This window comes from Phasianus colchicus, chromosome 27, assembly GCF_987193195.1.
Source record: "Phasianus colchicus chromosome 27, bPhaCol1.hap1.1, whole genome shotgun sequence".
Taxonomy (NCBI): Eukaryota; Metazoa; Chordata; class Aves; order Galliformes; family Phasianidae; genus Phasianus; species Phasianus colchicus.
This window is the reverse complement of record NC_143462.1, coordinates 1,746,615-1,770,931: the sequence shown is the minus strand read 5'-3', so window position 1 is coordinate 1,770,931 and position 24,317 is coordinate 1,746,615. Positions and strand designations below refer to the sequence as shown.

Genomic DNA, 24,317 nt, shown 5'->3' with positions numbered 1-24,317 from the left:
TTAGAGATGAGAAGACACTGAAGCAGATGCTGCTTCTGAGGCTGTGGCATCTCTGATGATTTTACAAAGGTTCCCCCAACCCTACCCACCACAACAGCTGAAACTGAGGAGAACAAGCCAATGCCTGCAAGATGGTGCTACCGAAATTTAGCCAAAAGATACGGTTTCTGAAAGCAATCAGGTGCTAAAAAAACATTGTTAGGAAAATGGCAAATTCTTTGTCACTTGGAGACCCTAAATCAAGGTTCTCTATCTTTCTGAAAGTGATCCAAAGGCTCTCAGTGGCATTAAGAATGTGTAATGTAGGTGTTAGGGAAGGACAGCTTTCTAGCCCTTGCTTCACAGGGTATAAAAGTTGATTATCAAATGATTTCTGGCCTTAACAAAGGAGCATCTCTGAATAAGAAGCTGCCGAGGAAAAAATTCAGATGAGAGCTTTCTTTCACGAATTTGTGACAGATGGCATCAAAATTCATGTCTTGAAATAAATTACAGCGTCACTCAAAGTCCGTGAAGAAACCATTAACTTGCAAGCAAGAAAAAAATAAGATCACAAAATGCCAATCCTTCAGGCAGAAGGATGCAGCCAAGACTCACTGAATTTCTTTAAATTCACAAAACATGGAGGTTAAGGTTTTAGTTTATCTCCCTCTCCATTTTAGAAGGATCTTGGTAGCATCTTTCGGATGCTACCTTCAGGTCCACAAGTGAGAAGGGGGAACAACTCACCTAAGGCTCTCAATTACCACACCATGGAGGAAGTGTACTAATAGAGCTCTTTTATAAGTAAGAAGAATACTGTGTACTTAATATTTTGCTTCATTTCTTGCTGCCACTTATTTCCCAACAACATCCCAGCTGTCAACATGCATGCACAGAAGTACTCATTAGCAGTATTGAAGGATGCTTTATAGAAGGTCAAATAATGGGCCATGACAAAGCAATTATGTTTCCAGCTATAAAGGTCACTTTTACTCATCATACTAATTATCTTGACAGGACTACATTTTCTTCCACTGATTTCAATGCAGAAACTTCTCCAGCACCTTTGCCTTTCTGATTTCAACACTGCATTTGCCCTTATTGCTCTCACTAGCGCATACTTCTTGATGCATGACAAAAGCCAAAGCCAGTTCCTCTAAGGAAAAACTAGACAAACAAACAAGAACAACCGCCACCACCAGGAAACACTGCAATTAAAAGTTAAGTGAAAACTTAGCTTCCATTTTTCAGGCCAGATTTTCACATACTTAACCTTTCCCATGGCGTGAGGAATCACTACGGCACAAAAGGTGAGATTTTCAAAATAGCTCAGAATCACACACGAATTTGAAACGCTTCCACTTTCTGGATATAGAGGATCTTAATAGAAAGACTTTCAGAACTGCTGTGGTTCCTGAATGCCAGAAAGAATGGTCAGCATTGGCACAGGCTGCCCAGGGAGTAGTGGAGTCACTGTCCGTGGAGATGTTTCAGGACCATGGAGATGTGACACTGAGGGATGTGGTCAGTGGGCATGGTGGGATGGGTTGGAATTGGACTTGGGATCTTAGAAGTCTTCTCCAGCCTCAGTTATTCTGTGATTCTCTGAAATTCGCACTAGGTTTCAGTTGTACTCCAGATGTCATTCCCTCTGAAAATAATGTTTTTCACCTCTCGTCTTTTAATTTTAGGGTCACTCAAAAGCTAACATCAGTGGCATCTTGCAGTGCACTGCACGTGGATGCCCTGTTACCATAATGAATGACCAAGTCCCTGTTTTTGCAGGCAGAACACCACACTCGCTGTAGGATGTGATAAGCTGGGTGGCTGCAGACAAGTTACTTTATGTAATCCGGCAATTATAATATTCTTGTTCCTTTGCAAAGTGCTTCGAGGCCACATGTGAAATGAAAAATATTATTAATGAGACAGCACCATCTCTTTTAGGCAATAACCCTTTTCTCTCAATTGGCAGTTGACTTGCCCTTATTAAAAACCAAGCATTCATTTTCAGAGGACCAGCAGGTCTCACCCAGTGAGCAGAGCTACACAGCAAAATGAACAAAATGTAAACAGACCCCGTGTACACAGAGATAGTGGGAGCACCACAGCTGTCACCCTCCTCTCAACGCTGCCAGGAAATACAGGATCAATCAAATCTAGCAGCCCTTGGGTCAATGGCTGCATGCTCACAGAAAGGTCAATGATTTGTTTACGGCCTTCCTGGCACCAAACCATAAGATGAAGGGAGAAAATAGTTATATGTATGGCTCATATAAATCATCTTAACTAAATTACTGGCCTGCTTTATTCCATACATCATGAAGTATACATTACTGAAAACAGCGCCTACTCTCATTTACCAAGGAAAAAAATGAAGGAAACCAAGTCCTTCTCATATCAGAGTAGTATGGTCGTGATCTCATAAATATGTCATATTTCAGATTGTTTTTAAAGTAATCTTTATAGGAGGTTCACATCCTGATTTATGGGCAGTGAGAAAATATTGCAATGAAATGGCTGTAAGTGCCAAAGGGAAGTGAAGGCAACTTTTCCTCTTCAACTCTAACTTCTTATAGCAACAGAGCTGGGTCAGAACAAGACAAGCAGGTTATTCAGAAGAAACAAGACTATCAGAAATAGATTGTCTTGAACAGTTGAAATAAAACAGTCTAAAAAGTCAATTCTCCATTAGGTTTTACAATGGTCAAATGAAAAAATGAATAAAAATTAAATTCAGCCAAACCAGAACTGAGGAATCTGGCTGTAGATGTCACAGTGGGAAGTTTCACGGTCTGATTTTTGACAACCTATTGCCAACGTAATTTTGAAATCCAAAGCTGTTAAACCCATGGTGCTGGGGTCATCCTTGGTCACTGGGATGAGCACACACCACCCATATTCCTTTGGAGGCATGGAGGTGAGGGTGCAATGCCTGAAAAACCCAAAGCCTTTCCTAGAAGCAAATTAGGCACTGTGAAGTCTATCTAGCAGGGACAGAGAACTTTTTAATAAAAGCAGCACGTAAAGGGAAAACATTCACTTTTGATTTTTAAATGAGTTCTGGTAAAAAAAAAACAAACAACAAAAAAACCAACCTCAAGTAAACATGAAAGGGAAAAAAACTGTTAATAAATACTGCTTTCAACACAAAACTCTGACACCCATTTCATCCCAGTGCTGTTTTTCCTAAACTATTATTACTGTGCTGAACACGTGTAACCATTCCATAGAAAACTCTCCCCCCAGCAGAGGTATTTTTAGGTGAGATGGAAGAAAATATTTCTGATTTCCATTACATTTTTCTGGGCCTCCATCAATCAGCATTTAATGCTAACTATAAAAGGGACCTGAGGAACACGGAAGGCTGTTTAGTCATCAGTTTAACTCTGCATTCCTTCTTTCATTTCATACAAAGTTGGTGCTTTAATCAGAAGCAAATGTAGGACAGTTACCTACTAAAATTAACAGACTTCACTGTTAATTTCATTGAAACAGTGTGGCCCTCAAGTATTAATTAAATCTTAAATTGCTTTCTGGGGCAGAATCACTGGTCTACTTTTTCTGGTCACAGGAGCATTACCACAAACAGACTCTGTGACTTGCACAAAGACATACAGCGAGTCAAGGCAAGAGTGAGAAGAAGCCACAAAGAACTGAAAGAGACAAAGCCTCAATTTTCCCTGTCAAGCACTCGACTGCACTCCAAGCCTTAAAATGAAATGACTGAAGCAGCCTGAAGCAGCCGGAGAGAGGAAAGTGAGGACAAGACAAAAGCTCAAAGCACACATCAAGAGGGCAAATTCTTGTTTGTCCAATTATTCGAATCCAGGGAAAATTAGATGGGGACTTAGTATGAAGAGGATGAGAATGATAACAGATAATGAGGTTGTTTTTCATTTATACCGAGGTCTCCTTGTAACACTCAGCCTTAAAATGGTAGAAAAATAGGCCCTAGTAATTTCTTTTTTGCTGTGACTCTTACCTCTGCAGCTAATGTAAGGACTTGGCTCTTGGTTCCACTCCCACATTCGAGGTGAAGTGAGGAGCAAAATCAAGGACTCTTTGAGGAGCCAACTGCAAAGGATGGAGTGCACGTCATCAGTCTTTAGAGGCCAAAATTACTCTGAGTTCATCAAAAAACTCCATGGCCCTGAACCATGGGAAGTACAAAGTTATCTTGAAACTGTGTTTGCTTCCTACTCCCTCTTTCCAAATCAGAGTTAGAACAGTAGTTGAAGATCAGGCCAAAGATGTTGCCAAAAAAGAGATCAGCCTCCAAGAAACAGACAGGGAATATGCTGCAAGGCAGATGTCTGGCAGATATGTTTCTGTTTTGTTTGAACAAACAAGCTTTCCTAACACTGAAGAACACAGTTATATTCTCCCATGGATAATAGATTTATATTTATGTGCTAATTATCATAGAACTATAGAAACACAGTATGCTTTGGGTTGGAAGAGACCGTAAAGACCATAGACCCGTAGATATGTTGAGTTGAAAAGGACCTTAAAGACCACAGAACCATAGAATTGTAGAATGGTTAGGTTGGAAGGGACCTTAAAAATCAGAAAATCATGGAATCACAGTATGTTTGGCTTGGAAGAGGTCTTAAAGTTGACAGAATATAGAACTGTAGAATGGTTGGCTTGGAAGGGACCTCAAAGCCTCCCAGCTCCAGTCCGTGCTGTGGGCTGAAAGAAGACAGGAAGAAAAATTAAGGATCAGCTCGCCTTCCCACATCCTCAGGCCTACAGCAGCCTCATCACTGTAATATTCCTAGTCCAAGTTTTTTTTACAGGTCATCAATTCAATTTCTCAACTTCTTATAATTTTTGGTACAGTCTGTTGAAATAAGGTGGTGTCAATCAATCATTATCTCTGGGGCTTCAATTTTTCTTTCAAGCCTCTTCTCTATTTAAAAAATCAAGTTTTCATTCCCTGTTCCTTATTCTTTGCCTTCAATTCACCTACTTCAGTTACTCAGTATCCTCAATTGTCACCTTCCTGATTTTATTTCATCTCTACATGCTTTGTTGCCAGAGATAAATACATGCAGGTCAGGACTCAATAAATCTTACCTGGCCTTCTGGGCATTCTGTTTCAGTGTGATGACTTATTACAGGATCACACACACAAACACACACACACAAAAAAAAAGTACTCAAAATAATTATTTCTTTTGAAACAAACAGAAATGCTTGGTTCAAAACTTGATGTGTAGAGAATGAGAGTAGAGGATATACCAGAGCTATGAAAACTGCCTTAAATTCCACCATCCTGAAAAAATAGGACTCGACCAAACCCAGCTCTCATATGCAGGCTTCAAAGTACTTCAAAGAGCGACTCTTCAAGACTACATGGAGGAATTTTCAAAGCCTCTGGAAAACATTCAAAGTCTTCAACTACGAAGAAGTCCTTCAGTGCAATCTACTCCGAGTGACTGTATTTGCAAGCTTCTCTCAGCTATCAGAAGGACAGAAATCTTAGCATTCACACAAAGAACAACATACAAAAAACAAAGAAACGCTGGGTGAGATTGTCATGCTTTCACATAGCTCCAAAATCAGTGGGGCTAAGGAAAACATAGCAGAAGTCTGCAACTTAAAGTGTGCGTGCTGTTCAGAAAGATCTGCTTTGAAATGTTGACCACACTGCACGTGCAGTGCATTCTAAGGGCTGTAAGGGCGTGCATTTCAGTCTTCCATTAGAGATTCCAACATCTGAGAGCAACCCAGATGTGCTTGTTGAAAATTCTGCTTACAAACTTAGATTTTAAACAGCAGTAAGAGTAATCAATAAAACATGTGTTGAAAGGAACGCATCGTTAGAACAGAGAACAATTGGCTGATAAGACCAATGGCAGCAGACTGCTATTTAGCGATGTCTGAGATAATTAACTAATATATCAGTAATACTTATAGGCTTTTTGTGTAATTGTACTTCCAAAACATATCTGGCCTTCTCCTATAATCAACTGTTATTTCATGTGACGTACATCACCTGATGCTAGCGTTTTTGCCTGGCGTCACGTATAAATCTCAACCTGGCTGCCTGCTGTTGAGTATTTGTCACCGATGTACCACTGTGTCACACCTCCACAAGTCCCCAGGAGAGGGGAACACATGCAAAAAACAACATGCAGCTCTGCTGAGCAATAAGCATTCATCTGATACGGGGGTTACTTTGCATTTTCTTGGACATTAGCCAGCATATAATTGAAGCCTGCCCACGGGCATGCGGCAGGGGGCTGCAAGATGCTGCATGCAGTGAGAGCTCCATGCGGTACCAACAGCCAGCAGCACCCAACTGCAGTGCTTTTAGGAAACCCGAGCTCCACAGTTTGTAAAGGATTAAAAATCAGCTTGCTGATGCTGCGTGTTTGATATGTGAGCGTATAGGAAATCTTTCGTCAGGAATTGTTACAGATTCTTTAGGCAAGAAAACATTTCTAGGCTTCTTCAGCAACCCAAAGCAAAACAGCAGCTGAAGTTACAGAGGAAAGAAAACAAAGAGACCCAGCAATTCGTTCCCCTTTTCCCACCTTTTTCTCCCCAGATAACACTGACTCTAACTCAGTGTTTTTAACAGACCCTGAAAGCAAGTATTAAGGTAATGTGCCTGGATTAGATTGAAACGCACAAGCTTTATGCAAACATTTTTTGTTCACTACATGGCAAGGGCTTTATACAAACTTAGAGTTGCTGCAGCTTCCTCCAAACACAGACTGCGCACTCACCTATTCAAAGAACTTGGAAGATTTGGGGGCTGACAACCCTTGCAGAGCTAGTTAGAAGAAAACCTGCAATGATATAACATATTTCTAAGGCTAAAATGAGACTTGGGTAAGTATTTAATTGGCTACACACTGTTTGAAACATGATGGATTTACATCCGTTCTGCTGAGCTGCTGCTTTCCTCTATTCTGCAAGAGAGATGAATTACATAAGGAAGAACCTGGACATCTTCCAGAGCGGCACAGGGCAAACACAAAGTTCACTTATTTATTAGTGAGCTGCTGCCATTATGTTTCAAGTTGATTAGTAGTGAAAATTAACATTTCATTAAGCCTTCTGACAGAAGACAGGGCCCTTTCACTAAACACAAAAGATGTAGTTAGCAATAATACATGGGGGCTCTTTGTGAATTGTTCTTTATTTTTGTGATGCAACAGGAACACGAGATTTGCAGCCCTCATTGTGAGCTGGAAGACAACAGTGCCTTAAAAACCACAACTTCAGAATCAGTACTGATCTTCACTTTATCAGCTTTAAGCTTTCATAGCAATGAAAATTAATCACTGTTGCAAAGAGTGAAGTCTGAACCATGTATATTTTCAGTAATCAGGCAAGTAGTTTGGGTCAGAAATTTTTTTTGTTTGTTTTGTTTTGTTTTTTTTTGTGTGTGTTTGTTTTGGTTTTAACAAAGTTACAGCTGTAAAGGCTTTTAGCATGCATGTGTTTCAACGATCTCATGAAAAAATCCTACATCCAGTTTATCAGTGAGGTTGAGTGTTGCTTAGGATTGCTGACATTCTTTATTTTGTTAAATTGGTAATTCAAAAAGGTAAATCTGTTCGCGTTTCCTAAGGGGAAAAACCGTGCTACCTTCACACACAACCAACGATGTCCCTGCCTGTACTCTGCAACCCCTAAGGAATTCCAAAACCTCATGGCAGAGGCCAGACCCCAGCAGGTAGAATCTCAGCAATTTAGTGCATCGCCAGACACCCAGGGGTTGAAGGGCTCCTTCCATTTCTTGATGCAAATGATCTCTGAACGATGCTTCAGGAATGGGGATGTCAAGGAGACATGTTTTATATCTGCTCAGTTCAAAACAAGTGTGCATTAGCAGGTGGCTCTCTTTTATCCAATTCTTCCCCGCAAGGGCTTATCAATTTTGTACCAGGTTCAGTCACAGTCCATTTCTGTCACAGACTTATCAACATGGTAATTCAAATTTTGCAGGTGCGATTACACCTACACGAATACTGATGAGCTCAAAGTCTGACAGGACTCTGAAAAATGTGGATGGATTGCAAGCTGCTATAAGTACTCTACAGCCTGGCAATGCTAACATGTGACAGGCATGGCATCAGAAATGGAGAAAAGGAAAAAAAAAAGACACATCAAGTGTGAACTTATATTTAAGACACGGACCTAATTTTTGCTAGATGGAAAATAATAGAACAATTGTAATTTCTATTCATTTGAGGTGACAGAATGCTCAAAGTTGGAGGAAATCCTCCCAGAAGATTTTATTTAGGGCAATGTCAATTTCAGAAAGAGGTAAATAAAAGGAGGACCTTGGTCCTAAGTTTTAATGAGTCCCAGAGAACATACATTACTCAGTGTTTGCAATTCATCAATCATCTGTGATCCCTGATAAACAAAAAGGATACAGGGCTAGAATTCAAATTACTCAGAAAACTTGGAGATGTGAGATTGGAAAGTTATTAATTTTCAGAAGTTAATAACTTTCCATGCCTGACAACTTCCTGGAAGAAAACTATTATAAGAAAATCTCAGATGGCATGAGACTGAGATAAAATGATTAAGGTTGGAAAAGACCTCTAAGATCATCCAGTCCAACCATCCACCTACCACAAATATTGCCCATAAACCATGTCCCTAAGTATTAAATTGACCATTTCCTTAAACATCCCAAGCTAATTGCTTGTCCAGATGCTAAAGATGAACAAATGATGTCAACAAGGCAGACAGAACGAGCATTTCTGATACCTAATTAGATATTTAATCACACCTTCCAAAAAGCAGGACAGAAACAGTGTGGAGGAACATTTCAAGTGGCCTGAATTGCCACTGCTGCAAGTGAACCGACTTCAAAGGCGGTAATGAGAACCCTGTCCTCTCCTTCTCCCTTTTCCTTACTTTTCTTGTGCAAATTTATTTCACTGCTTTATCATCTGCAATAATCGAGTCAGGCAGGCCAGTTGCTCCAGTGCATTCACTGGAGCTGCACCATTTAACATCAGTGTTTTGGCCCACACTGTACTTCAGCAGAAGAAAGAAATTGAAAATAATCTAATGTAGACACAAAATAAAAGGCATATTTTAAAAAAATATTTGATGTAATGTCTCTGTGCACATACTTCATGTGTGCCTTCCAAGGGTCCTCTTTGACATCAGCAAAGTAACACACATTACCTAATCTAACATATATTACCTAATCTCTTTTTCTCTTGCCTTAAGGATGAGGGTCTAGTGTTTAAACATTGACAATGCATTGCACTTGCCCAAGTAGCAGCATGGCCATCCACACGTTCTCTGAATTCTTGCAAGACTGTCACAAACTTATCAGAAAAGAGAATATGTGAAGACAAAAGACAAAGAGGTGTGGGGGAAATTTGCTCCCTGAGCTCTTACTTGCTAACAGTGCTTCCACACTGCAATGTGGCAGAACAAACACACAACAAAGTCAGAAATCTGACAGACAGGAGCGTGTGCAACTCAGAAGGGAAAAACTTTGCTGAACCTCTGACCAATACAGACCTCAATAACCTGGAAAATGTGAACTCAGATGCAGAGAGGAGAATGTTGGCCCTCATCCAGGAGAGTCCATCTCCCCCACTTCTGCCCTCCATATCTACGAGGCCTTCTAGAAATGTTTGTCCCTCTATGCTGTCATCAGTCAGAGCTCTCAGGAAAGCATGCATAAGAGATAAAGTGAAAACACACTCCAATATCAATTTTATTTTTCTTAATTTGTATTTAAAATTTTAGCTTTTAAGGATGCTTCCCCTTTCAAACAATGCAGGACAGAAGTATACGTAAAAACAGGGATCCTTGTGCAAGGCTACCTATCAGGATGAGAGGTGGTAGCCTTAAGCTGAGCCAAGGCTTGTTCAGGTTGGATATTAGGAAGCATTTATTCTCTGAAAGAGTGGTGATGCATTGGCAAAGACTGCCTAAGAAGGTGGTGGTGGAATCATTGTCCTTGGAGGTGTTTAAGGATTGTGGAGATGCTGCACAGAGGGACATGGTCAGTGGGCATGGTGGGATAGGTTGGGGTTGGACTTGGGGATCTTAGAGATTTTTTCCAACCTTAATGATACCATGATTCTATGATGAGACTTGGAACAAGGCCGTATGATGATAAGAGCTGGCAACACCTTGCTGAGCCTGTGGCTCTGACCTCAGCTGAAGGATTGAAATGCTTCTGTAACAGAATAAACTGACAACACTGAAGTAGCTGGAATGTGCTGGCCCAGATTCTGGGCTGTGTGAAACATCTCAAACTCAGCCAAAACAGTGACAAAAGAAGTTTTTGAGCACCTCAAACCAGCTTCTACGATCTCCAACATAGAAGTAGTAAAAGCTCAAAAAATTCCCACTGCTGCACTACCTCCAATGCCTGAGCTTTCCAGCTCACTTTTGTTGGTAACCATCTGAGATTTTAATCTTTAAATGAGTGGCCATATTCATATGACTTCTGAACAATAACACTTTGTCAGAAACATGGTTTGTTTACCCAGGTGGAATTTAAAGCCTCCGTGTCTTGTTTGTTTGGTAGGTTTGGGTCTTATTTCTTTCTGTCTAGAAATTCCCTCTCGAAGAAAAATTAATTAAAAAAGCAGTGAAAAAAAGCAGATAGAGAACAAAAATAAGACACCTGCCTTCTGTACCCTTTCTGTTCATAATGTAGGGGTTGAATCAGATTTCTCCAAACAAGGCTCCCATGGACAAGGACCCATGAAATCATTAGCACTGTAGCCATTATGTGCGGCTAGAAACAAAGCTCCATGTTATATCTGCCTTTTAAGACCTGTCTACAACTAGAATTTGTGGCAAGTTAACTTCAATTAGTTCAAAAGACCGTTTTACAGATTGTCTAGTTCCTCAGAGCGTTAAACCATTTGGAAGTGGATTTGCAGACTAACACAATAAAGCTCCTGCAGATTCCCAGCGATGCCTCAAACTCTCAGCCCTGCTTTTGTGAGGCCTTGGACTCCTGTCAAGAGGAACATATCCCAGGCCTACCTTGAAGACAGTTAATTAACACAGTGCATAGCAGAAAGCAGCGTTTTTCTTTCTTTTGCTGCAGGTTCATGCTGATCCCAGGGAGCACTACCAATGCAAACGTTGTCTTGCTATTCAGAAGCGCCACCTTATAACAAAGCTGTTCCCCAGCAGTTAGTACAAATGCTGGTTATTCTTCACATCCTATACATAGAAACTCAATCGGTGGCCGCAGGAGAAGCTCACAACCTTCAACCAATCCAATCCAGAAGCATTTGCCATCCATCTTCTGACAGCAATACATCTCTTTTCCTCACAACACACTTGCAGTGGTTGACCTTAAAATTGGTTCTCCCTCCCTAAACTATTTAAAACCTGAATAAATTCAAAATACCAAGGACTGTGAGATGGTAGAGACAGTGGCCTATCTGAAAGGAGTGCTGAGGGTGTTAACCTAGGGAAAATGCCACTGAGATTTCTAGCAAAGTGAGCTTTGACATCCTTCACTACTTTATCCTTTGCATCTGGATGCTCCCAGAAAGTGAAAAGTGCTACAAAAATCTAGGAGGAACCTTCCCTTGACTACAGTGTTTTCCTCCCTGGCTTGTTTAAGGATTCACTGCATGACTTCAGCTGCCCTTGCAGAAACCCTCTCAGCAGCAAGGCAGTGGCTGGGCCTGCCAGTACGTTTTCTGTGCAGACTGACAGCTTTCCAAGCTCACAAAAGACAGATGATGGGATTGGCTTACAAAAATCCCAGGACTTCTCTTGTTTCATCCTAAATCCCATTGATATGCAGTGCAAGCGGTCTCAAAACACACACAGTAAAGCAACAGATCCACAGGAGGGGAGTACTGATTTCAAAACATGGCTGCAGTGATAATGGACAAAAAAAACCACACGACAATGGAATAAAAACAGCAAATGGATGTACCATTCAAACGATAGGCCTCTAGCTGTGGGTACACAAAGCTCACATCAAGCTCGATGCCAACCAGGTCTTGGAAATATTTGAGTACATTTTATAGCTATAGAAGACACTGTTGCAAACCTGACACATAAAGAAATTCCCCCCTGATTTCTTTATGACAGAAGCCCGCCTGAAGTCTAATTATGCCCTCTTTTGTCTAACGAGTATAAAGAAATGCAAAGTGTCATGTCCTTAGAGCCACAAACCCTCAGCAGTCTCTCAGTCCGCCTTTTCGACAAAATAGGCACACTGCTTTTGTGTCAGATCAACAGGGTATCAATAGACACTACTTTAAATTAAAAAAAACCCACAGAGTTAAGCGTTATAATTGAAGCATATGGGACACAGTCGGAGAGTACAGGGTAAATAGTGGGGACAGCTTTACTGGGTTGGAGAGCAAAGGAAACTCCACTGGCCTGTAAGATGTCAGGGCTGTCCTCCTTTCAGACTAACCCCTCTTTTGTTTTAGGAAGACAAAATGATAAGGAACACAATCCCAAAGAGCAGTCACTTACCAGGACAATCTGAGCAGTGGAGTTGATTTCAGGCTGGTGGGAGAAAAACAACTGCCCTAGAATAGACGTGGTGACACCACTCAGCAAGGCTGTCTCCTGGGGAAGAAGAGGAAAAGGTGTTTGGGGTAAATTACTGGCTGAAGAAATGATAGACTATAACAAATCTGACTCCAAAGGAAGCCTGACCTCACAATCACTTTCTTCTCTGAATGCAAATAACTGATTAGACCAGAAATTCCAGTTAATAGCTCATGTCAAGCAGAATAAATATAAGTTTTAATTTATCTTGACAAATAACTTGCGCATTCATAAAAGGTCATCTAAGTGTATCATTTTGATTTCACTTCATACAGTCACAAAAACGTAACCTTATAGAAAATTTCCCCCAGTGCATGATTATATCTGCAGGGAAACTCAACAGATTTTCACACCTGCCCAAAATTCTAATTTTTCATGCTAACATATTATAAGGAGTAAACTGCTGAAATAATCTCATTACATGGGATGATTCCATCTAACAATTTACTTTTCATTAGGTGCTCCATAGATACCCTTAATGGGCATCATTCAGATGCTAGCAGAGAAAGAAAAGCAAGCTCTTCTGAAAACTAACTCCAAACTCATTGTGCGTTAACTTAAAACATCTCTGTAATAGGCAATTACCAAAAGATCATTATCTAACATCAACTACATTTTCACCATTGAAAAAATAACTAAGCAACAATGATACTGTTACTGATATTTGTCTCTGGAAGTTTCACTGATTACGATTCATCTTCTATGTGGTCTCCTTCCTTTGGTACAACTCAGGTTATGGAAAAGAGAAGCAGCAAAGAACTAACAGCTTAGCACTGAGCTTTTCTACAGGTATTGCAAGTACATGGAGAACAAATGCTCTTGCTTTCTGGGGATCCATTTCAGAATCCACACAGAAATATGACTGCAAAAACAGTTTGCCCAGTGACATTGCTTCCACATCCAGTCCCATCTAAATACGAGTAAGGTTGTTACCCAGCTGCCACACAACTTCCCACTGGCCTTAAAAGATGGAAGTTAAAAGAGCAGCTGCAAGGATTCCTGGGTGGGAGGACTGTAATACCTAAATCTGTTGTTCTCTCAGTAATCTGATACATAAAGTTCTAAAAGATTCACATCTTTAGTTCCACATGTTTCTTCTGCTTAAGGAAAACATTCAGTATAGGAGTAACTGCGAAATCCCAGTAAAGTGGATGGAACTGGAGCAGAAATACTCTTCTAGCTCTAAATAGCTTTGATATTATGAATAATCTATTAAGCTCTAAGATTTTATTAAGCCACAAAATGAGGTCTTACTGCTTTGACTGAAGTGCCACCAAGAAATTCCAGCCACAGGTTGCTGACCCGTAAATGAAAGGTCCCACACAAACATGAACAAAAAATAAAGGAAAATCTCTCAAAGAAACAAAATGAAGGCCAGCTCAGTTTTTATTTTTATCCCAGCCTTTAACAAAGAGCAGGCTGCTCTAACAAGGACCCTCTCCCATCAGGGTTAATGCAGCGGTGGTGTTTTGTACCAGAAGTGGTGACTCGAAAATCCTCCACACAATTGCACTTTCCTCTGTTATTTGAGAGGATCTGGCAGATAAATAAAAGGTTCTCTTCCCTGATGAGTTTTTCAAAGCTGTTTAGATACGTGTAAGCACCTGCCAGGTTTGATGGCTCACAGCAGCTCATTGGCTTTTCACGTGGAAAGAAGTAAGACCCCCACTTGTATAGCTCAGTGGTGCTCCATCAAAACACACAGTACAAACATCAGGAGCAGGACAATGCCTCGCTGACCTACTTACTGCTGTCTCAGGGCAAACTGTGTTGCCCTTCGTTGTTCTTTATTCTCTGCACCACCAGGCAACACCTCTTCCCATATTCTCAGGAGATATGGAAGCGGAGTTGCTCAGTTATCATTTCAAAGTACTTCTGTCACACACCCAACTGCTTTTCTTGCACTGGAGTGCAATGAGATCAGTACAAAAGCGCCTTGGTATTCTAAGCCACTGTACTAACTTAAATTAACTTAATCTAAACCATGCCTGCTCTAAAATATCTTCCCTTTCTCAGTAATACTAATAAGCAGCCAAACTGCACAGACACTGAGGAGACAGAGCTTTAGATTTAATACAGCACATTTAAATTAAATGGGCCTAACACACTGCTTTCTTTCCCTTTTCAAGTCTCATCTTTCATCTGCAGATTCCATGGTTGTTTTAGCCTTGATAGAGTTAGAAACATTGACAGCTCAAATAAATAAATATTTTAAACATGCAAGGCAAGTTTACATCCCAAGGGAAATATCTGAGCTTTTCCAGTGTTCACATTTGATTATTTACGCAGTTAAGTAAGAAAGGAAATTGCTAACAAATCTTTGCATTGGTTTGGCATCCTGTTCCAACCTGTCTTTTCCTGCTCTATCCCCATAATGGCTAGCTGATTAGGTGTGAGGAAGAATAGCTTTGTTTTACGCACTGTGTACAAGTGGGACTTGAAACCAGTTTCCCAAATTCACAGTTCTGCAAAAGACATCAGACAAAACCACAGACAAGTGTATTCCTCAGCGTGGACCTCTATTTCCCCTCCATAAAAAATGGGAAACAGAGATCCTTCCTTTCACCTTTGTCAGTACATTTTAAAGGCATGATCTTTGACGCAGTGGCTACTTCACACACTGTAAAACCCTTCTCAGACATACACACTACTTCCCATTGGAAACTTGTTGGTGTTTTGTTTTTTATCTTCCCATACAGCGATCTGATTCCTTGGCGCACTGCACACTTGCCCTTTTGACATTGTCGGCAGAACAGAAGGTAAAAAAAGGACCCTTCTGATACAAGTTTGATAGGACAAGCAGTAATAACTTTCAGCTGCACCAGGGAAGGTCCAGGTTGTATACTAGGAAAAAATTTCTTCTTGGAAAAAGTGGTGATGCACTGGCACAGACTGTCCAGGGCAGTGGAGGAGTCACCATCCCTGGAGGTGTTCAAGAACCATAGAAATGTGGCACTGAGGGATGTGGTCAGTAGGCATCGTGGGACAGTCTGGGGTTCGACTTAGTGATCATAGAGGTCTTCTCCATTCTTAATGATTCCAATAAAGCCACGCTACACCATTTACTGTGTTTACACTCTAAAGCAGCACTGGGCCTCATACTTGGACAAATCCCATCCCTTAGAATCAAAAACCAACGCCTATTATCAGAGACTGTTGTCTGCAATCTTCCTCCTCACTTTCTGATGGCTTACATCTGTTGACTCTTCATGAGGATGAGGGAACAATCCTTTAAGCTAGCTTCCAGCACTGTATTCTTGTCCTTTGTACAAGCACAAACCTAGCTGAGAAACTAAAAAGAAGGTCTGTGAGCCACTGAGACTTACCTTTATTAACCCTAGGAAATGTGCAGATCAGCCTAAATGCCTCTGTTAAAATAAAGCACATGTTGGCTGTGTGCATTGGATCGCTGCATTGACATTAAATTTGTGTCAGCTCCTTCCCTCTCAAACAACACTTCACCCTTATCGCTAGATTCGCCTAGGAGCCCTGTGTATATTTTGTGCGAAGAAATTTTGCCTCAATCACTTAAAAATTAGTCCTTTCTTCCCCTTGAATACTTATCTGCTCATGTTTATGAATAAGTCACAGCCATGAAGAATTTACTGGCATCAGTGAGTGCCTTCTGCTTATGTTGTTATTCTTTTTGGATCTTAGAATTCTCTCTGTTTGAAACATTTGTTCTGTAGTTTTGCAACTTGCAAGGAAATAAATTGGAGGGAACGTAAGCAAATGAATGTATGCCCATATTAATCCCAGAAACACAATGGCACTTCGGTGCTTATATCAAGATTGCTTCTAGACATCATCTTGAAAATAGTCCTGGAGCAGCTTATGCTGTTGTCATCCCCTGCTGCTTATTACCACCGAACAGTGAGAAGCTTTCACACTGATAGCAGAAGCAACCTGAAAGTGCTACTTACACAGCCTAATGAGAAGCCAGTTCTCTTTGTTTAACCTATTGCTGAAAAATCTATTTAATTTAAATTCCCTAACCGTGCACTGATGTAGACAACATCACCACACATGGCTCCTGCTCTCAAGTCTACATATTATGGTATCTTTGCAAGACTGGAGTAGTGTCATCTCAAACAGCCTTAACTACCATAAACATGACCACATCCTTCCAGCTTCTTAGCTCATATTTTTCAGCTCAGAACTTCTGTACACTTTTCAGCTGTGAGGTACTTAGCCTTACTAATGTGCTTGGACCAACATGTGCAAAACAATACACACATATAAATTTTTAACACGGAAGACCCACCTCCAGTGTCTGTGTGCCAACTCTATCACTTCCAACAGAGACCCACAAGTTTAAAGCAACCAATGACTTAGCAACCAGTGTATTTAGAAAAATGATATTTGAGTAAACAAGTTCAGACAGGCACAAGGTCAATTTTCATCTATTGACTTCAATCGTTTGGAATTTAAAACTAGTTAAAAGTAACTGAGATGTCAACTTCAAGTTTGACTTTTCACTTATCTCGTATTTTGACAGAAACATAAAAATAAAGCCAAGAAAAGAATGGAATCAGCTCAGTAGTTTTAGGAGTTACAATTATCTCTATTTGCCACTTTCCATGATATTTTTGGGCATGTTCCATGATTTTTAATAATGTATATTTTTTGGCTGTACATATCAGGATGTCAGAAGGTAACAGGCTGAATTTGTTATAATGCAAATCTGACACCTGAATAGGAACACTGAAGGATTCTGCCCTTTAAAATTTCAGGAAAATAGCAGCAAATTAGAACTGACAGGATGTTACTTTGATCTGACAATCATGACTGTAACTCACATTGAATATTGAATACCGGTTCTCTTTTAGTTCCAAGAAGAGTGGATACACACTATGCAGTTTGTGCATCTCATCATGTAACAACTGACAACACCAATAAGCCTCCTGAAAGTAAAGCTGTTTGGAAGAACTATGTATTATTTTGCTTTATTTTGACACCCACATGCTCAATTGAATATATCTGAAGATATATTAAGAATTCACGTGCATGGGCAAAGATGGTAATCTGTCACTCACCGTAAGAACTGTATCTTCCATACAAATATTTCCCTTCCTGGTGCAACAAAAGGAAGTGGGTTGAAGCAAGAGGAATTTTCCATTTGCAGTTTCTATATTCTGTGTGCTTGATACCAGGTTGTTTTCAGTTGATAAGTGATAACTCTATGCAGTGTTAAATTACCAAAGACTGAAATGCCATTTTCTTTTTATTAAACATCCTGAAATCTGCCCTCCTCCTCAGCTGAGCGGAGGGAAAATATTACCAAAAGAGTTACTATGATGTCAGACACTACAGCAAGCTCTAGGTTATTGAGTTCCTCGCAAGTAGGAACTAGATGAAATTCTGAAAATGACATCTTGTGTTCGCAAAGTACATACAAAGGCTGTTTGTTTTTAAGGGAATTTAAGTCACAACATACAAGTGTGCACACTCAGATTATACATTCCAGCTCTGGTATTTATTTGTGCATCATCACACCTTACTATACACTATCAATCTCTTCAAGTTTGTCGGTTGCCGCCATTATGAGGACACTGTTGCTTCCCATTCCCTCCAAAGGTTTGATTGATGAATGCAGATAACTGGAAATCCATCAACAAGCCTTCCAACAGCAACACTTCAACTTGCAGAAAGAATGGGTCACATGCAACAACAGTAGCAGAAATTAACAGGACATCACAAGAGACTGATATGCTCAATCCAGTTGTCTCCAAAACCTTGAGCACATTTGAACTTAGTAAAACAGAGGCCCACAGGAAAAATAAATCTACCACAGCCGTAACACTTCAACCAAGTCATCGTAAATGCCTGTCATTCAATGAAATTTTACTCAGCCAGCCATAAAATGGCTTACCTTTACTTTATCCTCCATCTCACAGTGTCATTCTTACCAGCACAACATTACAATGAACTGCCACAGAGATGATCTGCTACAATTTTATGCTTTCAGCCACCATGCAAACCTTCTGTTGGGAGAACTCCCACAACCAGCTTTAGTATCTACACAGAATGTTTTCTCTTTAAATCTATGCTGTCATACTCTCACACAGGAAAAGAAAAAGACCAAAAAAAAAAAAAATCACAAACGAAGTTGTACACTTACCGCTTTGACTCATGCCTATAACAGGCTGATGATATTCAGCATATGGACAGATGGCAGAGCAGCTTCTGGAAGTCCAATGGAATGGCAATGCCAGGTAGAACCATCAGGGTTCTTGCTAGTTGAAACCTTGGGATATGTCCACAATAATTCTGGAGCTCTCATTCCAGCTGAGGCAATGATGCTCCTGCCATCATCACCCTTCTATGTGACACAGTAATTCTTACTGTCATCTTCTCACTTCTTATCAAGATAGAAGTAATTATTCTTGATGAATAAAAATCTTTATCATTGCATGAAGCAACCTCGAATAGTTTCCCTTGTGTGTCTATACCTCCATATATTTCTGGAGAATTGAGAAGCCATAAACATTGCAATTGCTTTGATGATCTTACTGTACAGCTTCTGAAAGACAGAGAACAAAGAAGAAATTTAGTATGGTACTTCAACTGGCAGATATTACCATTAAAGCATTCCCACTTATTTACACGGGGACAACTGTCTCAATCAGGAAAGAGCCTTCATTAGACAAAATCTATTTGTCATCCTGAGGATAACTTTGTCACATTCAACTACAGAGCAGAAAGCTTTCAGTGAGAAAATACCCTAATAAAGACTGATACAACTTTGGGATCTCCCAGTGTTTTTTCTCCTCTGTAGAACACTTCCCAAAGAAAAGCCAGCATCCTCCATTTGCAATGCATGACAGCCAGCTATCCACACGGTGCAGTTTATGTCATTATCTCTTATTTCTCGATGGATTACATTCTTACAAGGCACATCAAGAGGTTTTATCAGGTAATGGCAAGAGTAGTGCGATAGTTTCTTGCAGTCCACGAGGCCATTTAAAATAAATCCTGTGGGTTTCAAGCCTTAAAAGGACAGTATCTCCCTCTAGTGCCTGCTCTACTTACTGGATTATGATCTGCTACTGCTAACAACTGATGGATCCCCTTTACATCTGATGCTTTGGAAGGGGCAGGATTCAGAACTTGTGATAGCAAATTACTCAAGAAGATGCTCTCTATGGGACAGGAGCAGTTAAGTTTTCTGCTAACTATGTATTCACCAAAAAGTCAATTTCAGAAGCAAAGATCTCAAAACTGAGAGAGAATATCTTTTTGACGTTGCCTGGTACATCCTTACATTTGCTACATTGCACTGATGCCAATCAGTCCCATCTCCCACGACTGTACCTTTCTTTCACCTCTTCTGTGCCCTCTCCAGATGTAGGGACCATGATGAACAAAGTAAGCTCTCCTCTCTTGACCAAGAGCTGTTCAGTACTTTATCACCTCCCCCGTGGATCAGTGAGAGGTCCTACACCTTATTTACAGCATATTACTCTAAACCTTCCCTGAAGACACAATTAAGCTCCTCACAGGGATTTTTATTGCTCTCAGCACTCTATTTTTGAGTTTTTCAGAAACAATTTATTTTTCACAGCATCTCTAAGAGATAAAAGACATAATGTCCAGATGACTGGCAGCAAACTGAGAGAAAGAGGTCCTTTGTGGTCAAGGGAGACCACTAACTTCAAGTGTTTAATTTCCAGTGCCTGGGATCTGATATAGGCAGTTAACACATGTTCAGATCAGGGTTTTACATTGTTTTCAAGAGCAGCTCTGACTGCTCAGCAGTTCTCTGCTGGAATATGCAAACCAATAACATTTTTACTGTAATGGTTGCAACGTATGAATGAAGCTGCATGCACCAGGAGGGAAATCTTTTGTAACGTAAGTTCTCCCCCAGCCAGTATGCATGCTTACAAGCACACCAACTCCCCAAACCAGTTTATTTCAATCAGTATGGGCATTGCCGTAAGATAAAATTTATCCCTATAAAGAGATACAAGACTAGCACTGTTCCTATAAGCAAAGTGGACCTTATTTTTGAGGTTTTAAATGGTACTAGCCCATGTGATGACATTTAAGACAATTTTATTTGTGCACTCAGTAATACTATTTTCCATTTAATCTTTCCATCTCCTGTTCTATATACAAAACATAAACATTCTTAAACTATTGCTAATTTGAGTGCATATTTAAACAATATCCTGCTGAATTGTTTGTTCTCCCAGTGAATATAATGAGCTGAGAACCAAATTGCATCTGCAAATGCAGGTATACAGATAGCACTGCACCTGAAAGGGAAGGAAAGCATTAAAACTGATCACCAACAGTTACTAATAGAAATCGAGAGAGGCTGGAGAAACCAAGCAGACATTAGCCAAATTATTTGGTAATCCTACACAATTAGTAAGTCTGCTTAAGAAAATAACTTTCTGTTTCCAAGGCAGCTGGCAAGGAACACTTCTTTCCCTTCCTACCTTATTCAAGATATCGCTGTGCATAGCGATCCAGCTTTTCAGAACAAAGACACAAAGACTTCCAAGACAACAGAATGGCTATTTCCAGCATTCACTCACTACTCAGTCACAGCAGCTGCCCCTAAAATCTAGAAGCTGTTGTGCATGATGACACATGTGCACAAAGTAAGTATAAGCTCCTCAGCTGAACTAAGCCAGGCAGAGAAATGACCCTATTTTGCAGAAAAGGGGTCAAAAGACTGAATAATTTGCCCTGAACTACAATGCAGTGTGTGGGTGACTGAGGTCAAGTTTCAGACTTTTGTATCAAGCCCTTGAACTCTGCTATTCCTGTGTGACTTTCAGTTGAGGAAACCAAGCTGGTAGTATAGGTGCACAAAGGACTTTGTTATGGTACAACTATCAACACTAAGGAGCAAAAAACACTGGAGGAAAAGTATCATTGAGAAATATTATCAGAGAGACCTAAACCAGCATGAATTACTACAGCAATTGGGCAGATCAATACAACAAGAAAGACATTACAACACAGGTGTGATGATGGAAAGAGCAGTACGATTGAAAGGTGCTATAAAGGAAGGAAAGAAGATTGTTGACCTGTATCAGAAGATGCCGGGTTCACAGGGGAAAACCTCACCAAGGAAGGATCTCCAGAAAGAGATCTTTCTCTGTGCTAGTCAGCCCTTAAATGAGGTCTAAGAGGGAGGCAGCCAGGCTCCACCCCTTCTGGTCACACAGCTGAATTGCCTTCACCTGTGCTCTCAGGGCTGACTGGGTCCTTTCCCCAGGTCAGTGGGGTTCCCCCAGATCAGTCAGTGGTTCAGGCCATGACTCAACATTTCCCATATAATTCCTATTGCATGGAGTACATGTGGAGTCAGTGGAGAAGAATTACTTGTGTGCAGCTCACTTTTGGTGCTGTTTAGATTTACTGTTCACATCCATTTTAATTGCAAAGAACTCGCATAAGGGAGAGCAGAAGCCCTGGGTTCCAACTCTAAGCAATTTTTGCTATGGAATCATCTCCTCTCACAGCATTTTCTACAATTGTCTGTGTCCCTTCCTAAAAACAGAGTATGTTCAGCCCTGAATGAGCCTCCTCCAATCTAGCGCTCCACTGAACTATAACCAGGAAGCAGAGGTCTAATGCTCTACCTAATCTAACCAGGATTTCAGTTGCCTTCCAACTTGCAGGCCCAGATGTATGATACAATAGCGAACAGCACTCCACTCACCCAGCATCCTCAGAAATCCATATCGTCATCATTTGAGGCTGATGACTCTGTCTCATGGACTCTAACAACATTCTAATATCCTTTCCCCACTTCATGCAACACCACGAGAACCTTGCGCAATAATGTGAAATCTACTGACATGGGAACAAAGCAAAAAAAACAAAGAACACCATTTATCAGCATATTCCATATTTCAATATAAAACTACAAGAAAACAGCCAGCCAAAAATCATACCCAGATAGCCAACATTCACAAACAAAAGTTAAGTAGTTCCATGTCTCAGGCTTCTGCATTTGTTTCAGTAAATCACCCACCCAGGAGGAAGAAGGTGGTCTGTGGTCAGCCTCTGCTCTCCAAACTTCCTCAGGTCTAAGCTAACAGCACAGCTGGAACTCACAGCTCAGAAGTACTGAGGTCTGCTTATGTTTGTAAAACTGCATTAACATCTCATTCATAGCATCGCAGGAGAGGCATGAAAATGGCATTCAGAGCAGTATTCAAATCTGTGATTAAGGGAATGCTGGACAAAACCACTCCTCACAGCTAATGCAAGGACAGCTACGTTTCTCCTGTTATGTTGCATCACACTGGGGCTATGTTAAATTCAAGATATTTTCACATTAGGGGAAGTCTGGCTTGCAGACCTGAGAATTGGTTGCCAATTTTAGTTTGGTACTAAAATGAACAAACTCTGCTGCAACAAGTGGCCTGAAACTGTGCTGACTGAGGAATTGTTAGTGTGCTCCTGAATCACTTCTTCAAATCTTCATCCTCTTGGGACTCCCAGATGAGGGGGAACAGTGGAGAGCGCCTCCATGTCCATGCTGTGTTCCCAATCTCCTGTCTCACTCCTCTCTGCCAAAATGAATCAGCCAGCTGAGAAAGCAGCAAAGGACAAGGACAAAAGAGAAGAGCCGCATTCCTCCTTGTAACATCCCTCTGGTGGAAGTAATTTGTGCACAGGCAAACCAGAACAGGTCACAGTAAATCACATCTTAAGCTCATTTCTTCTGGCCCCGATCTATCCCATTACGTTCTGCATCTGAGCATCCAAACCTTAGCAGCAGCACATTGTAACCCAACAGACTATGAGCTGTGAGCCCTTTGCTAGCATGGCCTCCTACCTCCACTTCATTTGCACAGTTGCTCACAGCTCTGAGTTCACATGGTTTGAATAACAGATTTGAGAGCTGCTTGGAGACCAGGTAAGTTTGGCCTCCTCTGTAATGAGCACTGCAATCATCCCCTCAGAGCAAAACTTTGCACTCAAGCTCGTGTGCTAAACAGCTACTGGAACTTCACAGCCCATGCAGATGGGGTTTTCTCCCCTGCTTTTTCATCCTATGCAGACCCACACTTTTGCTATCAAATCAGTACAGCAGCAGCATAGCAGAGAAGCTGAAGCACTTCTTCACTCCTAGAAGCAGCTGTAATTCACACTGCTCTGCCAGGAGCTTTGACAGGGAGGGAAGAACGTGGCTCTGAAGGCTTTTCCTACCCTCTCCACGTGCCATCACCTTTACCTCTGCCCCAGGTGAACCAGTACCTCTGGGCCTTTACACAGCAGGTGTTGCTTCAGCCAAGTTCACCAAAAGTGAGGATGAAGACTTAATTCTGCTCTTTCTTCTGCATTCTCTCAGCTGTTGTTCTCTTCTCCCCAAACCACTCCTACCCAGCTCCCACCACTTTCCTCTTTCAGCAGTTCTGCTGATAAAAAAACAACTGTTTATACCAAGTTCATCAGCTGAGAGCTTGAAACCATTAACTGTGGAGGTGGGAAGGACTGTGGAATTTGTGAGGCAGATTGTTCAGCTGGCAGCCTGGGGGAAGGGTTGTTTTCTCCATGCTCTGCCTCCCCAACCAGCATGGGGATGGCTTGGCTTCTCCTGGAAACTGAATGTAGCACAAAGATGCCTTTTTCACGCAGTTGTGCACAGGAAAATGTTACACACAAAGAATCCAGGAGTGAGAAAATATTTTTTTAAAAAAGACTGAAAGCAGAGTGTTGGCTGCCCTCAATGGCCAGGCCTGATTGAATTTCCTTCCTCTTTATAGCAACCTTCAAGCACTGGAAGGTCACAGGAAGCTCTTCCTGCAGCCTTCCCTTCT

General features: G+C 40.9%; 1 long non-coding RNA gene across 1 annotated transcript; it reads right to left on the bottom strand.

The window, feature by feature from the left end:
- Positions 1–12,485: 12,485 nt before the first annotated feature.
- On the bottom strand, positions 12,486–23,832 carry LOC149914789 (uncharacterized). The gene is made up of 3 exons (XR_016460081.1): positions 23,755–23,832; positions 18,647–19,048; positions 12,486–12,543 (listed from the first exon to the last, which is right to left on the bottom strand). It is a non-coding gene; the product is annotated as an uncharacterized LOC149914789 (long non-coding RNA).
- Between the last annotated feature and the right edge of the window lie 485 nt (positions 23,833–24,317).